The sequence below is a fragment of the Erinaceus europaeus genome, chromosome 20 (genome assembly GCF_950295315.1).
Source record: "Erinaceus europaeus chromosome 20, mEriEur2.1, whole genome shotgun sequence".
Classification (NCBI taxonomy): Eukaryota; Metazoa; Chordata; class Mammalia; order Eulipotyphla; family Erinaceidae; genus Erinaceus; species Erinaceus europaeus.
Window position 1 is genome coordinate 41,070,098 of NC_080181.1, and position 12,606 is coordinate 41,082,703.

Below are 12,606 nucleotides of genomic sequence, written 5' to 3' on the forward strand. Positions count from 1 at the left end.
CTGCTGCGCCCCACAGAGATCTTGTCTATACTCCCAGAGGGATAAAGAATAGGAAAGCTTCCAATGGAGGGGATGGGACATGGAACTCTGGTGGTGGGAACTGTGTGGAACTATACTCCTCTTATCCTATGGACTTGTTGGTATTTTTATTTTATAATTAAAAGTAATAATAAATGAATAAGAAAAAGTAAGCCTACTGATATAGGGAATAACATGCATGAAACTCATACTTTAATGTTGAGTGAAAGGGACAAGACATACTTTGTGTGACTTCACATAATGAACAGGCAAAACTAATTTTTGATAGAAATGATTACATTGTTTCTTATGAGAATTAGTTTTGTATAGAAGGATGGAGAAGTAGAAGTTCTCAAGTTATGAAAAATATTCTGTCACTTCAATAAGAAGTATAAATAAATAAAACTATACAAATATCTATATATTTTTAAGAAAACTTACTGGATTATACAGTTAATATTTATGCACTAAGCTTTGTATGTTGCACCTATACAAGGTAAAAATACTGAAATAACAAAGAAGTTCATATATTGATAAGGAGTGACATGCTAGAAATATTTAAATATTTATAAATTTCATAAATATATCAAAAGAAATTTATAGGACAGGATGAAAATGTGTACATTATGTGTACATTCTGGGACATGTATGATATGTGTGTGTAATATTCAGAGAGGGGGGTTGGGGCAATGAAATACAGAGTAAAAGTAGATACCTTACACTGACTATCCTTTGGTAAATTCTGAATTTTAAAATATATTAGGATTTTTATAATAAGGGCTGTGCTCTGGGTCCTCAAGTCTCTGTAGTTTTTGAAGAGTGAGGCATCACAGAAATAAATACATTTGTTAAATTAGAGGAGTGTCAGGAAAATTGGTATGAGTATATTCACACTTAGACCATTTAATAAATATCTGAGTGCCAAAATTCTTGTTGGGGGTAAATAATTCTCCAAATTATCTGAAAACACTTTAAATCTAGCACAGATTGAACATGGGAAAAGTTGAAAATGAAGGTCAGAGACTGGGCTCCTGGTACTTTGTTCCCTAGCACTTTCTTATATTTTGTATGTTCCCAATGTGCTTATAATCAAAGCTTCTCAAAATTCACAACAGAGAAAATATTTAGCCACCAGTGACATATGAAAATAAGTGATAAGAATACATGAGAAAAAAAACCATGAATGCATTTAGAAATTTATGTGAATTAATTATAGCATGAGCAGCACTGGCAAAATATACCAATGAACTAACTGAGGAGGCAGGAAGATCAAAGAAAAGCTAATGATATTAAAATTCTACGAGTCAAACTAATTTTGTAAGAATGACATAGTAGAAAAACAAAACTGGAGTGAAAATGAATATTAATAAAAAGAAAACTGAATAGTGATAAAAAACACATTGTAAATGATTTTGAAGGACAAAAACCTCAAATGATAAAAAAAAAACTTTGTATAATTTTTGGCTATTGTACTTGAAAATTTGAATTGTGTGTTTTTAAGAACAAAGTAAGTATAAAATATAAAGTATAAAACAGAAAACAAGCAATGGCTATAAAAAATGTGAAAAAATGTATAGAAACTCTCAGTTCTATTCCAGAGTGCTAAAATAAAAGGTAATTTCAGTGGTGTATCACTTAACTGTTGCTATTAAGGCTAGAGTTTTTCATACCATTCTAGAGCACAGAAAAACTTAAAAATCATTTTAACACAGTCAGAAAAATATTTTCACTTACTAGTGCATTTGTAAAAAAAAAATTTAATGAAATTACTTATATTTCTGCAGTAGATTTAAAAAATACAAAATTTGAACCAAACAGAGTTTGTTCATTGAAGGGAAAGAGGGAGTTTCATAATAGGAAATGAATCATTGCATGATAAAGTTTAATTAAAGAAGAACACAACAATTACGTAAAAAGCATGTGATTACAATGTCTCTTGGTTTTATTGGAATCCATTATAGAATATGAAAGGTGGGAAGTTTTCCTGATATGACATACAAAATGTCAAATTTAAAATTGGCATCCACATCAAAATAAACTATCTCTTGGAACTAAGACTGAATACCACCCCAAGTGAGTTCTATGTATACCAATGTATAGGAATGTATACCCATAATTTAACTCCCAATTTACTGATACATACAAATATCTCTTCATTATTGATAACACATTACTCATATAGGCAAGTTTACTATCAGACAGTTGGATTATAGATTATAATTACAGATTATATAGACTCATATTTATATCCTGACTTTACTCTTTTACCAACCTTAAAATGACTGTAGAGCAATTTTGACCATTCTTTATAGGTTTTCTACCTTGGAAATTCCCTTTTCTACCACATCATCCCCAAGACTCCAAGTCCTAAATTCCTGTTTTTGAAATAGTACTAAGATGGTCAGAGCGGTATTTTCCTTTGTTGTGACAGGTTTAATAAACTCTGCTTGCTTTCATCATAGCTCATTCTGGGAATCTTTCTGGGGAACTAACAAGCAACAGCAGGATAAACCAAAGAAGTATTCCATTCAACCCTGGGTCAAGGGTGGGCTTCTTTTCCCAATTGTTTACATGCTCTAAAAATATCAAAGAAATTATCAACATAACTAAAATCCTAGTCATATGGAAATTCAGAATACAAACTGTTAGAATTTTCAGAGAACTTAGTACATACTTTGGAAAAAAATATCTGAAAAGTCATGAGAAATAAGAAAGAGACCACTTATTCCCACCAAGCCAAGAAAATAAAATGTAAGATAATATCCCATCACAAAATTAAAACATATCCATTATGAAAAGTATTGAATAAAATAAAGACGTACCTTGTCCTTGGATAGGAAGACTTATTAAGACCAAGTATCCCCTAAATTAATTTATTAATGTTGATGAAATTGCAGTCTAAACTGTAATTTCTTCCAATGAGAAGACACATGAGACAGGAGGCAGAAGAAGAGACACACAGACCCACAGAACAAAAATGAAGCCAGTCACAGATGATAATACAGCATATGTGCAAGATGGCATTACAGATAAATGGGCAATTATTGGCAAATAATCGCAAGTAATGGCAAATAACTTGGCAACTTTAAGATTTCAAATAAAAAATTCTCATGGTTTTAAGAATTTGAATTAAAAACACAAAATAATTAGAAGTTAACATAGGTGAAGAGTTTTATGGAATCAGTATAAATAACTTTCCAAAATGACATGAAACTCAGCAGCTATAGAAGCAGACATGGTTATACTTGGACACAGAACAATCATACACATTCTTATAACAGAAGTCAAGTTTAAAGTGTATAGAAAATATCTGTAATGCTTGACAATCTGAAGATTACTCCCCCATAATGAATGACCTCTTCCAAATTAGGAAGAGACCAAGATATTCCCCGCCCCCAATATTGGACATAAAATAAATTAAAAAAAAATACAGATGACTAGTAAACATGAAAATGATCAAACTCAAAACAAAAGAAAGACAATAGTTTGGGCTATCACATTGGCAAAGGTCTTTAGATGTTTATAAAATTCGTGATCTGTTAAAGGTCTGGGAAAACTGGCAATATTTCAAATTGCCATATGAGGATAAAATTATCACAACATTTTAATGTAAATCATGGAATAATTTTCAAAAATTGAAAAAATTGTATATGTCCTTAGTCCCAGTATTACAACTGGTAAATAATTTATTAAGTTATAATAGACAAAGCAAAATTATTGCTATGTAAGGAGGCTCATGGCACAGAATTTGGTGCTAACATAAATACCTATGAGAAATGCTTAAAACATTTAATAGTTGTTCAACTACAAAACAGTCATGTCATCCAAAAAATGACACAGATGCCTATTACTTAATTAGAAAAACAAGGTTGAGAAACTGTTAAATGAAAGGCAATTTGCAGAAGAATGTGTACAATGTGGCTTTATTTCCACAACCCCCCGAAATAACTTTGTGTGCATTAGCTACTTAAAAAATGCACACAACTCCTTGGAAAGAAGAACATTCTGGGGGATGAATTTGGAAAGAAGAGGTATTCAGTTTATATATGAAATGTTTAGGTATTCTTTGAATTAAAAAATTATGCAAACTTTCCTTTTAATGTATCCTAATTTTAAATTTTACGACATGGCAAATAAAATTATAAATGTATATTTTATGGGAGCACTAAGCAATTCCATCATTTTGAGTTTCTTGTATAATATTATTTCCTCTACTGAGGCTCCTGGGATTGAGGCAAGCGGCAGCAGGGGAAACAGTCACCATGCCCAAATTAAAGTCTCATCGATGATATCCCAACATGAGCATTTCTCAGTTAAGCATTTCTTATCTGCAGGAGGTGTCCACTGCAACACGGAAGGAGAGGAGTCTCCATGCTTAAGGAAGACTGTATCATTGTTTCGGTGATGTTGGTGGTAGAGGTAATGGTACCCACAGTGACAAATCCAGCTTGCTTTTGTGGTCATCCCCTATAAGGACACAGTGGGGGGAAAAGGGACAAAGGTGAGAAACACACTTCCCAAGGAATCTGTCGGGTGACTATACAATCCTACTGCATCACCCCCCCTTTACATTTGCTAGCATAAATTTATCCTGATTATACAAAAATCACTTTATTGGCAGCTGGAGTCATGCTATGGCTGGGGGGGGGGGGTAAAAGGCGACTTCCTAAAACCCATGATACCAAACACTGGTGCTATGCTTTCTCTTCTGCTAGGCTAAAAGGTGGTATCTCCAACTATCTGAGATTTCCTCCCTTCTTACAGTCTTAAGTCACTCACTCACTTGGTCATTGACAATCTATTAGCCAGCTACCCATATTAGATTGTTATTTATTGGTGTTTCATTTTTTGCATCAAGCAAGCAACTTCTTATCATGGACATTGATTATCCAGTGAATATCTGATTCATTTAGTACCTAGTCACTGAATATTGCTTTAGGAAAATTTTGTTTCCCATATATAAGAATTTGTTGACAACAAAATGGATTTTGTCAAGAAGAAGCTTAGTTTGTTGAGAAAAAAAAGTTCAGAAGATGCTCATTAATAATAGTAAATATAGTAACATAAGAAAAGCTAGATGTGCAAGAAAAGCTGTATTTCTTAAATTCTTACGCAGTTTGACCCTTGAATTATAACACAACTAAAAGTCAATCAATTTTCAGAAAACCGTTACTAGTTTTCTATCAGAAACACAGCTGGTCCTATGAAATTAAGGACTATTTTGATGAAAAACTTACCACCAGAGGGTGGCCTAGAGACAATGTGTATGAAAAGATGATCTGCCTCGAGTCTTCTTGACGAGTTTACTGGTTCCATGCATTCCCAGAACAATTCCCAAGGAATCAACTTCTGAGGAGAAAATAAAGGAAAAACACCACTTTGAATGAAAAAGGGAGTTCAGTTGGTAAGTCACTCATCAGTTCTCTTTCATAACCATTTCATTTGGAAGTCTTAGCTTTTTTTGTTACACAGCTTTATAAAGCTGACCCTTAACTCTATACATTTTAATGTCAACACATTGCATCGGGATTCTTCTCTCTTGTCCACTCTCCACATCAGTGAGATTGCCAGGATCTGACTTTTAAATCATTTAATCCCCCTTTCTGCTTACCTGGCCAGGGTATTTATGAAATCACTCAACATAACCTTCACATACTTCTATTCCCAATGAAAATTTATTGTCTATGTCAGGCAAGCCATAAAGTGTTCATATCACAAAAAATAAATTGAGAACTGTTAAATTGTAAGAAATTAAAAAGCTCATCCGATAATCATATACATAAAGAGCTGAAAATCAAGTTAGTAAATGATCTTACATAGGGATACTCATTTTTTAGTATGGGGTTGCTATGTAAAGACCCTCATATGGAAAGACATGCCATGGCCCACAGTTATGTCCACTATTATCCGACTCTTGGATAAACGGAGTCGACTGAAATTTCACTGTAACAGTGTCATCAACCTTAAGAAGAGCAGGATCTATGGATTCACATCTACCCCACACTCTTTGATGACATACATGAAGTGCATCTGCATAGTCATACCTGCAGGGGTATTCAAGTGACCACAGTAGGGGTGGAGAATGCCAACTCAGAAGCTGTCACTCAGGTTTTGGAGCTGACATTCAAGAAATAAGGCAAAGCCACAAGCAGATTTTCTTCTACATTTTGTCATCACCTGATAGGAAAAAAGGCAAAAGGTTTTTTTTGTTTGTTTTTTAAAAACTAAAAAAAAATATATATATATATATAAATTCACCTATAGGTGAATTTAACTATAGACAAGCCTATGTACATATGATGTCATTTAATGTTATAACGATAATAGAGAGTGAGTGTCCTGTGCTCTACACATACTGGGGAAAGGTGCTAGACTCTTTGTGTGCCATGCATACAATCTTGAACATGCACTGCTCTCACTACCCCCTGATGTCAGCTGGATATAGAAGAGGGCTAGCTCAGACTTAGACAAAGAAAATAAAATATCCCCATCCATTTAAGATTAAATGTTGTAAAGCAAACAAAAAAATGGTATTGTGTACATAACAGTGAAAATACTGTGAGTAACAGTTAGAAATATTGGGGAAGAATAAATAATAATATAACAATATAAAACAATAATCTAAACTTTGTTCCAAAACAATAATCTAGCAAATAGGTCGATTCACGTGCACTAAGTGTTCTAACTATTCTTCATCTAAGATGAACCAGAAATGTAATATTTTATCTATGACTCTGAAGAAACCATCATTATGAAACAAAAGTATCTAATGAGCTGGGTGGTGGTGTTACCTCCAGATGAGTGCACATGGACCAGGGTTCAGCCCCTCAGTCCCAACCTGTAGGGAGGAAGCTTTGCAATTGTTGAAGCAGGGCTGTGGGTGTTTTTCTGTCTCTTTCCCTCTCTGATTCCCTCTTCCCCCCTCAATTTCTTTCTGTCTCTATCCAGTAAATAAATAAACAAACAAAGAAATATTTAAAAAGAAGCAAAAGGGGTGGGGGGCAGATAGCATAATGGTTATGCAAATAGACTGTCATGCCTGAGGCTTCAAAGCCCCAGGCTGAATTCTCCCACCCCCACCCTCACTCATACCATCATAAGGCAGAACTGAGCAGTGCTTGGATTAAAAAAATAAAAAGAAAAAGAAAGTATTTAAATGAAAACTCAACTTTTTTTAGACAACGAAAAGCCTATATTTGACAGAATGAGGACTGCATTGGATTACTTTATGTATAGTATCATCAAAAATATACAATATTATGACTTGCATGCTACTTTCTACTCCAACTTAGTTGATCATCTTCAATTCACAAAGGAAAAATTGCAAGGAGCAGATTGGGATGGAAATAGCAGAGCCCCAGGGTCAGTTCTCTCAACCACCAAAAGCCAAAATTCAGTGGGGGTCTGGTAAAACAACAAATAAAAGCAAAACCAAAACAAAACAAACTTAGAACGTTTGGTGGTAGGAGGAGGATACTAACACATATTTTGGAAGGTTTTAAATCATACTCCTGAGATGACAACACACTTGTAAAATGGTTTGTCAATAATGATAGTAACAAACAATGAAATGCAACATTTAAATTAAAAAATTTTAAATTAACCTTATTTATTTATTGGATGGAGACAGGCAGAAAACAAGAAGGAAGGGGACAGACACCTGCAGCACTGCTTCAACACTTGCAAAGTTTTTCCCTTGCAGGAGACCAGAAGTTCAGACCTGGGTCCTTGTACCATGTAACGTTTGTGCTCAACCAGGTGCATCCCCACCCAGCTCCACATTTTAGTTTTATGTTATGGAAAAAGTTAAGGCATTATTAAACCATGCCTACTGAATATTAATATACTGATACAAGACCACTGTATCCTTGAACTTTCATGCTTTCTAACAAATCAATAAACAAAATTTGAATGTTTATCACGATTTGATAACTTCCAAATTATAATAGCACCTACTCCCCAAGAATATATATACTGGTTGGATTAATGAACTTTTCATAAAGCACTAAAATCACTTAATAAAATAAACAAGGTATGTCACATATTAATTAAAATCAGTACATGACCTTTTATTAAAATGATGTTAGCTTAAATATTAATATTAAATACTTTAAAATATTGAAAAAATACATTAAAATTGATATTACCTTAAATTGATATTACCTTTCAGAGTGCACTGTTTTTTATCTTACCCAAAGAAGGGAGTTCAGGCAAGTGACAACAAAAGCACTTCTTTGTGGGCAGCTATGAGTACTTCCAATGCCAAAATATTCTTTCTATCAACATCACTTCCAATCTACAAGACACAGGAGAAATTAGGAAGTTAAGAAATAAAATTTTCCTAAAGCAATATTCAATAACTAGGTACTAAATGAATCAAAGATAGTCACTGGATAATCAATGTCCATGATAAGAAGCTGCTTGATGCAAAAAACGAGACACCAACAAATAATCTAATCTGGGTGGCTGGCTAGCAAAAAAATTGAAAGACACTCCATAAAGTATCGACTTCTCAGTTAAAGCATCTATATACTTTATTTATAGAGAAAATGTTGCTTTATAAAAGTATTGAGGTTTAAGGATAAAATTTCACAATGCCTCAAAAAGATGAACCTAACACATGAACAAAACACAACTCTCTGCCACCACAGGGCACTATGGTTTTATTTCTTGATTTGTTTATTTATTATTAAAGCATTGCTCAACTCTGGTTTATGCTGGAATGGGGGATTAAACATGGGATTTTGGAGCCTCAGACATGAGAATATACTTGCATAACCATTATGCTATCTCTCCTTCCATATTGGGCTTTGTTTACCCTGAAAATATTTTTATGGAAGCCAAAATTGCAAATATACAACAAAAAATTCTTTAGGTTTCATATTTACAATTATGATCTTTTGTTTTTATATGAACCATTTGAAAAAGATTATCGAACACTTGTATTTTCCTTCTGACCAAAATTAATTAGCACAAACACTATTAGATTAATCCATGTTGTAGAAAGAAGCAAATGAAAGCTTTTCTGTTCCAACTTATTGGAAGGTTAATAGATATATTTCAGTTTGTTCCATGCACACAAAAGTGAAAATCTATAATGGTACAGGACCATGATGGTTGAAACATTAACGATAATGATCATTAATAAAATCAAAGACCATAAATAATCAGAAAAATACGTGAAAATCACACCAAGGCCCAGGCTCCCTTGCCCATCTGCTGCCTGAGTCCTACTCAGGACTATGGCCACAGCCCTCAATCCAAGACCCAGTCCAGCTGTCTTAACTCTTGCTCTGCCCGCAATCTGCATGCTCGGAAACACCCTACACAGCTGGGCTACCTATGCCTCATGAAGGTATGCTTAAGGCCTGAGGCTCAGGGCCATGGGTCTGACCCCTGGAGCCTTAGCCAACTTTGACCCTGCTCCTTGTAGCCCCTGGAGATACAGGACAATGGCAAGGGTGGAGACCCTGCAGGCTGCTCAAGCCACAATCAACTCCATTGAGAACCATTACTATTGCCCGGCTCCAGGCCTATACACCCTAGGACTCTAGAGAGTGAGGCCATGCAGGCTACCACAAGGCGGCCAGCACAGACCTGTTGACCGGCCTTGCAGTCCTTGACTGACTCTTACTACCCTGGCTGCCAGCTCTGCCAGGGGACATCCCACGCCTACCTCTAGCTCCAACAGGCCCACCTTGCTTTGGGACAGACTGCCGGATATGGCTGCTTGAGGGAATGTGAGTGGGAGTGGGAGTGTGATGCCAGGAGGTTAGGCCAAGACAGGTGAGGTAAGGCCAGGTAAACTCAGTAAGGCTAAGCAGGGCAGGGCAAGGCGAGGCAAGGCGAGGCGAGGCACTCATTTTGTTCAGCTTATCCAAGGAATGCTGTTGTGAGTGGGAGTCATCATCAATCCCAGCACCTTCGGGGAGGCTGCCAAAGGGCAGAAGGTGGCCCAGCTCAGGCTCTGTCTATGGCTCTGTCTCTGGCTGCGGCTTCGCCTTCGGCTCCAGATCTGTCCACGGCTCAGGGAAAGGCTGAGAGGCTCAGCCCCTCCCTGCAGCACCCACAGGGCCTGAGGAGCCCAGCGCCAGCGCTACAACAGCAGCAGCAGCAGCAGCAGCCTCCACTGCAGGCTGACCCATTGCCAGGCCTAGTGCCAGTCCCCAACAAGGCCCCAGCTGCCCAGGGCCAAAGGCCAGCTTACCTGGGGGAGGTGTCCTCAGCCAGCCTCCGCCTCAGCCTCTAGGGCTGGCTCGCCAAGTGGGTCCGGGACCTCTCCTCGTCTGGCATCGCCGACTTGGTCGTCCAGTCCGCCTGACAGCCAAATGCACCTCAGAGGTGGGGAGATAACATGGGTGCTCGTCAGCAGGGTGCATGCTGGGCTCTGGGCCCATGCTCAGCAAGACCCAGCTGGCCTGCCTCCTGCTGAGGCGGGCCTCTGCGCTGCTAGCCCTGACCATTGCCCGCAGGCCTGGGTGCCTGCTGGCACCAAAGCCTGCCTGCCAGCCTGCCAGCCTGCCTGCCTGCCTGCGTGCCTGCTTGCCTGCCAAAGTGGCTGCCAGCTTGGATTGGTGAGGGTGCCGGGCGTGCATGAGTGCGTGCATGCAAGCGGGAATGCAGGGATGCTGCTGGCGGGGCAACCTCTTGGGCCCTCTGGCTTCTGCCCTGGACCAGCTCTCTGCTACCTTCACAGTCTGCAAGCCTTGGGCCTAGACCACACAGCCCTGGGGCCTTCACACCCGCATGCCCTCACACCCTCCTCAGGGCCCACAACACTGTTCTCTGCAGGAAGCAATGGCTGGATGACTGCCCCAAATCCTCCAAGCACACCCCTCCAAGCCTGGCCTAGCCTAGCTCACACCCTCTGCCTGCACACCTGACAGCCTGACAGCCTCCACGGGGAGCAGTGCATCCAGCTAGGCTGACTTACACACTAGAGCCACAGGGATCCCAGGAGGCTTCACAGGCACCCTGGCTGTTCTGGACTGCACATAAGGCCTTCCAAAAGACTCCTTCCTAAACACACACAATGTTGAGGTCTTCTTGGCCCTGATCTAGGCCCAGCAGACACTCCGTAAGCCTGGCTTGAGTTTCGCTGATGGTCACTAACTTCCTCAGAGTGACATAGCATTTCCTGTAGGCCGTGCCTGAATTCACCTCTGCCCTCCAGCTGATGATGCATAAAGAGCATAGGCCCCACCAATGGTGATGCCACCTCTAATGTCATCTCACCCTATATTTCCATCCCTGCCTCTACCTCCTGCCTATAAAAAATGGTCTTTTCCTCAATAAAGCGAGTCATTGCCTTGACATTACTCCCGCCTTGGTGTGTTGTCTTTTCTCAAGTCTTCGACACTCTCCCTCCCGCTCAGCCCCAGAAGGGGGGTCCGGCTGGTCCAGATCTCCCTCCTCATGACTACCTTTCGGGGAGAACCCCGGCAGACTGGTGCCCCGTGTGAGGCTGCTCAACGGAAGAACACTGACTGGCCAATCCTTCTGCTGGTGAGTGTACCCCCATAAATTATGGGGCAGTCCTCTTTCTTTCCCTTCTCACTTTGGCAATGTGTGAAAGAATTAAATTTGTCACGACAACTGACGGGCTGTGGCTGGTCTACTCTCTGGTGAGTCTTGAAGGTCTGACTTACAATATTCAAGTAACGGTTGCCGGTCTGGTCATTGCCCCTGCCTTGACTGAATGATTGCCTCTGTGTGATTGTGTGCGAGCATGTTGTGAGCCTCAACAGCCTTCATGGCTATGGGGCATGAGTGGGCTCTCTACCTGCGTGTCCGTGGAGTTGTTTCAGCTCAGTGGAGATTCTTGGCCATGCCAAGACCAAGGTCGGGGCTTATACGACTACTCCTAAGCTAAGACCCCTTAAGGTCGTGTGAAGGGCCTGGCCAGGCGAGCACAGTTGATTGTCTGTCATCCATTGGATGCCAGTTCTTTTTCACCCCTTTTTTTATTTCTAGTCCTATCATGGGTTCCACCTCATCCAGGGGGCAGCCAGATCCCTCCCTTGAATCCTTGCATATTTTACTTAAGAGTTGAGGCTTGACTCTGATAATCAAGCCCTTCAGGCCTGGGGGTGCCTGTTGCTGAGGACCACCACAACAACAGGTGCCTACTCAAGTTTGCCCCTTGGCTTCCTGTTGCCAACCTCTTCGACTGGGATACCTGGGACTGAGTAGAACAATTGATCACTCAGGCCCAGGTTGACCAAGGAGAGATTCCGCCTCTTGGGTTACTCCCTACTATCTCAGCTCTAATAAGCTGTTTTCCACCCAGGCCTCCCAAGGAAACCAAAGAAAGACGGCCACAAAAGGAGACAGAGATTAAGATTGACCCAAAGACAGATGCACCTGATAAATTGCCCCCACCTTCCTCAGAGCCCCTGTGCCCCTCATTAAACTCCTTTGGTTGTGCCCCATGGCCCAACATTAAGCCTTGTTCCTCCAAGTCCCCGACTCCTGAGTCACTCGCTAACCCTTTCTGCACTCCTTCTGCACGCCCAACCCCCTTGCCTTCAGTGCCTCCTCCCTATATGGGAGGGGCCTTCGGCTTAAGAGAAACTCCCCACCTTTACC

At 39.7% G+C, this 12,606-nt stretch overlaps 1 long non-coding RNA gene and 1 other non-coding gene across 4 annotated transcripts in view; both read right to left on the reverse strand.

Moving 5' to 3' along the window:
- Positions 1-1,939: 1,939 nt before the first annotated feature.
- The window catches only part of LOC107522705 (uncharacterized), a 227,886-nt gene continuing 217,219 nt past the window's right edge, over positions 1,940-12,606 (reverse strand). For 2 of the 3 annotated variants that reach the window (XR_009546556.1, XR_009546555.1), the window contains exons 3-6: positions 8,182-8,314; positions 6,063-6,195; positions 5,256-5,367; positions 1,940-4,485 (exon numbers count right to left, since the gene is read on the reverse strand). This is a non-coding gene — a long non-coding RNA (uncharacterized LOC107522705). The remainder of the gene's footprint in view (positions 4,486-5,255; positions 5,368-6,062; positions 6,196-8,181; positions 8,315-12,606) is intronic. The other variant, XR_009546559.1, reaches the window with a different exon arrangement.
- Positions 9,842-9,934, reverse strand: LOC132535148 (small nucleolar RNA SNORD116). The gene has a single exon (XR_009546930.1). It is a non-coding gene; the product is annotated as a small nucleolar RNA SNORD116 (small nucleolar RNA).